Source organism: Schistocerca serialis, unplaced genomic scaffold, assembly GCF_023864345.2.
Source record: "Schistocerca serialis cubense isolate TAMUIC-IGC-003099 unplaced genomic scaffold, iqSchSeri2.2 HiC_scaffold_405, whole genome shotgun sequence".
Classification (NCBI taxonomy): Eukaryota; Metazoa; Arthropoda; class Insecta; order Orthoptera; family Acrididae; genus Schistocerca; species Schistocerca serialis.
In genome coordinates, this window is record NW_026047981.1 from 17,501 (window position 1) to 22,500 (window position 5,000).

The window sequence follows — 5,000 nt, forward strand, 5'->3', positions numbered from 1 at the left end:
ACAGCACACAAACAATGGCAGGAATGAAAGACACAGATCTGCCACAACCATGGAATCGGAGCGCCGCCTGTCATGAGCCAAAAGTGCATCCTGACGTGACAAATCGGATAATACCGCAGGCATCCAATTACGATAATCACTATCAACGAACCTGCCGCCCCCCCCCCCAATACACCTTTCCCTACAACAATGTGTATCTGAACCTACGCTATATCGTACCTTAACCTAACCTATATCGTACCTTAACCTAACCTATATCGTACCTTAACCTAACCTATATCGTACCTTAACCTAACCTATATCGTACCTTAACCTAACCTATATCGTACCTTAACCTAACCTATATCGTACCTTAACCTAACCTATATCGTACCTTAACCTAACCTATATCGTACCTTAACCTAACCTATATCGTACCTTAACCTAACCTATATCGTGCCTTAACCTAACCTATATCGTGCCTTAACCTAACCTATATCGTGCCTTAACCTAACCTATATCGTGCCTTAACCTAACCTATATCGTGCCTTAACCTAACCTATATCGTGCCTTAACCTAACCTATATCGTGCCTTAACCTAACCTATATCGTGCCTTAACCTAACCTATATCGTGCCTTAACCTAACCTAATTTGTGCCTTAACCTAACCTAATTTGTGCCTTAACCTAACCTAATTTGTGCCTTAACCTAACCTAATTTGTGCCTTAACCTAACCTAATTTGTGCCTTAACCTAACCTAATTTGTGCCTTAACCTAACCTAATTTGTGCCTTAACCTAACCTAATTTGTGCCTTAACCTAACCTAATTTGTGCCGTAACCTAACCTAATTTGTGCCGTAACGTAACCCATGTTGTGCCGTAACGTAACCCATGTTGTGCCGTAACGTAACCCATGTTGTGCCGTAACGTAACCCATGTTGTGCCGTAACGTAACCCATGTTGTGCCGTAACGTAACCCATGTTGTGCCGTAACGTAACCCATGTTGTGCCGTAACCTAACCCATGTTGTGCCTTAACCTAACCCATGTTGTGCCTTAACCTAACCCATGTTGTGCCTTAACCTAACCCATGTTGTGCCTTAACCTAACCCATGTTGTGCCTTAACCTAACCCATGTTGTGCCTTAACCTAACCCACGTTGTGCCTTAACCTAACCTACGTTGTGCCTTAACCTAACCCATGTTGTGCCTTAACCTAACCCATGTTGTGCCTTAACCTAACCCATGTTGTGCCTTAACCTAACCCATGTTGTGCCTTAACCTAACCCATGTTGTGCCTTAACCTAACCCATGTTGTGCCTTAACCTAACCCATGTTGTGCCTTAACCTAACCCATGGTGTGCCTTAACCTAACCCATGTTGTGCCTTAACCTAACCCATGTTGTGCCTTAACCTAACCCACGTTGTGCCTTAACCTAACCCACGTTGTGCCTTAACCTAACCCACGTTGTGCCTTAACCTAACCCACGTTGTGCCTTAACCTAACCTACGTTGTGCCTTAACCTAACCCATGTTGTGCCTTAACCTAACCCATGTTGTGCCTTAACCTAACCCATGTTGTGCCTTAACCTAACCCATGTTGTGCCTTAACCTAACCCATGTTGTGCCTTAACCTAACCCATGGTGTGCCTTAACCTAACCCATGGTGTGCCTTAACCTAACCCATGGTGTGCCTTAACCTAACCCATGTTGTGCCTTAACCTAACCCATGTTGTGCCTTAACCTAACCCATGTTGTGCCTTAACCTAACCCATGTTGTGCCTTAACCTAACCCATGTTGTGCCTTAACCTAACCCATGTTGTGCCTTAACCTAACCCATGTTGTGCCTTAACCTAACCCATGTTGTGCCTTAACCTAACCCATGTTGTGCCTTAACCTAACCCATGTTGTGCCTTAACGTAACCCATGTTGTGCCTTAACGTAACCCATGTTGTGCCTTAACCTAACCTATAATGTGCCTTAACCTAACCTAAAGTGCGCCGTAACCTAAACTATATTGCGCCTTAACCTGACGCACGTTGTCGCTGAACCTGCTCTGTAATTGTTATGCAACCCGTTAAAGTAGTGTAGTGTTGCCTAACCGCAACCCTCGCAATATAGTTCGCTACTCGCACTGCCCGGTCCCCTGTGTATCGCGTCATGTTAAACACCTTGCAGGTGTTGCTGACTTTCCACATGCTCCTGCTATACACTGTAGTGTGGATAGCAGCAGGACGTACATGCCCCCCCCCCTTCCCCCCTGCCTTCGCAAGCTGGTCGGTGAGAAGTTTGCATGTTCAATGCCCTTCGCATGCCGACGTACTCAGCCTACGTTGTGGTACGGCCTGTCACCTGTCCGCCGATGTACGCAAAACCCACAAACTGTACTGCACATTGCTCCGTATGTACTGAATGATACATCGTGGCCCATGTGACCGTATGACGACAGCGCCTAGCAACGGCGGACCATACAGTCCAAATATTGTGCACGCAGCTACGTGTCGTCTCCCTATAAGAGCTGGATTGCAGTGTGGTACGCCATACAGACGTGTGGGAGGAACGGACGCCCTGGATGGCGATCAGCATGAGCAGTCTGTTGATGTAGTGGAGCGTGTATTCGGACGTAGTCGTCTCTTCTCACACACCGTGATAGCATGTTGCACCGCGTTCCACATCTGCGACATGCTGCAGAGGCGGGCTGACAGTCGTTCGCGCAATGGACACCGCATACGTACGGGGTCTACCTTCCACGTGTTCTCTAGGCGTGCACATGTTGTTGCGTCTATGTGGGCAGACGTAGTGTGTTGTGACACCTGACACAGGCATGCAATACTCGTTGCAAATGGCGATGGACGTGTACGTTTGCTGGTGACGTTACGCAAATGAACAACCGGTAACCCGTTGTGGTGCGGTTGTTCTCGCTAGAGGTGAATCAGTGTTGGCGACGATCGGTCGAGCTATTAACCGGTTGTTTCAGGGATACCCACCATGCCCACGAACGTGAAAGGGGACCCACCATGCCCACGAACGTGAAAGGGGATCTGGGTGTGAGGCGATACGCGGCGGTGGCTGGGTGGGACCGTCCCCGGCCGGTGAGGGGGGGCCGCCCGGCGTGCTGGCAGCGCGGTGCGTGGGCGCACGCGCTACAGCCGGCTGGTGGGGGCGGCCGGTGGCAGGCGCGCCGGCCGACGGACGCGGCAGGCGGCGCAGCTGCGCGCCGGCGCCCCCTGCTCGCGGCGCCTTGCGGCCAAAGTAGGTCCTCGCGGGCCCGGTGCGAAGCGCGGTGGCCATCTGCAGTGTGCTGGTCCGATTGAGGACTTTGTGCGCTGAGGATGCGCCGCCGCCCGGCGCTCGGCGCCGCGACGCCGTCTGCTGCTCGGTCGCCCCAGCGGTTCTCGCAGGTGGTTTGTATCGCAGCTGTGCGGACGTGTTGGCGCGTGCGCTGTGCTGGGAGAGTTCGCTTCGGCACCCAAGTAGGGCTTTTGTCCTTCTGTGGCGCTGGCGTTGGAGCTGCCGGTCACCGTAGGTGGCGCGTGTTGTCTCCCGCCGGCAATGCCACGACAGCACGCTCCCGGGCCTCTGTCGGCAGCGGCAAGCTCAGTTGGGAGCACGGGTGGTCGCACCTAAAGCGTCTACTCGCCTAACTCCGGGCGATTGCGCCTCTCTCGAACCCGACCAAGTACTTAGGACGGCGCTGCGCGCCGCCGGGACCTGAGAGGGTTTCGAGGTGTGTTGTGCAGGGGAGCTCAGCCTCCTCCTGTTTGCAGAATAATTGAGCGGACGCTTGCGTGTTCGCGCGGGCCCCCGGGACACACTCCCGGGCGGCCGGCTGCTCAGCTCTAGTTGACGCAGCTCCCTGGTTGATCCTGCCAGTAGTCATATGCTTGTCTCAAAGATTAAGCCATGCATGTCTCAGTACAAGCCGCATTAAGGTGAAACCGCGAATGGCTCATTAAATCAGTTATGGTTCCTTAGATCGTACCCACGTTACTTGGATAACTGTGGTAATTCTAGAGCTAATACATGCAAACAGAGTCCCGACCAGAGATGGAAGGGACGCTTTTATTAGATCAAAACCAATCGGTCGGCTCGTCCGGTCCGTTTGCCTTGGTGACTCTGAATAACTTAGGGCTGATCGCACGGTCCTCGTACCGGCGACGCATCTTTCAAATGTCTGCCTTATCAACTGTCGATGGTAGGTTCTGCGCCTACCATGGTTGTAACGGGTAACGGGGAATCAGGGTTCGATTCCGGAGAGGGAGCCTGAGAAACGGCTACCACATCCAAGGAAGGCAGCAGGCGCGCAAATTACCCACTCCCGGCACGGGGAGGTAGTGACGAAAAATAACGATACGGGACTCATCCGAGGCCCCGTAATCGGAATGAGTACACTTTAAATCCTTTAACGAGTATCTATTGGAGGGCAAGTCTGGTGCCAGCAGCCGCGGTAATTCCAGCTCCAATAGCGTATATTAAAGTTGTTGCGGTTAAAAAGCTCGTAGTTGGATTTGTGTCCCACGCTGTTGGTTCACCGCCCGTCGGTGTTTAACTGGCATGTATCGTGGGACGTCCTGCCGGTGGGGCGAGCCGAAGGCGTGCGACCGCCTCGTGCGTGCTCGTGCGTCCCGAGGCGGACCCCGTTGAAATCCTACCAGGGTGCTCTTTATTGAGTGTCTCGGTGGGCCGGCACGTTTACTTTGAACAAATTAGAGTGCTTAAAGCAGGCAAGCCCGCCTGAATACTGTGTGCATGGAATAATGGAATAGGACCTCGGTTCTATTTTGTTGGTTTTCGGAACCCGAGGTAATGATTAATAGGGACAGGCGGGGGCATTCGTATTGCGACGTTAGAGGTGAAATTCTTGGATCGTCGCAAGACGAACAGAAGCGAAAGCATTTGCCAAGTATGTTTTCATTAATCAAGAACGAAAGTTAGAGGTTCGAAGGCGATCAGATACCGCCCTAGTTCTAACCATAAACGATGCCAGCCAGCGATCCGCCGCAGTTCCTCCGATGACTCGGC

General features: G+C 52.1%; 1 non-coding gene across 1 annotated transcript in view; it reads left to right on the forward strand.

The window, feature by feature from the left end:
• The first annotated feature begins 3,831 nt into the window (after positions 1-3,831).
• The window catches only part of LOC126446586 (small subunit ribosomal RNA), a 1,909-nt gene continuing 740 nt past the window's right edge, over positions 3,832-5,000 (forward strand). Inside the window, exon 1 of the ribosomal RNA XR_007583355.1 lies at positions 3,832-5,000. This exon is cut by the window's right edge and continues 740 nt beyond it. This is a non-coding gene — a ribosomal RNA (small subunit ribosomal RNA).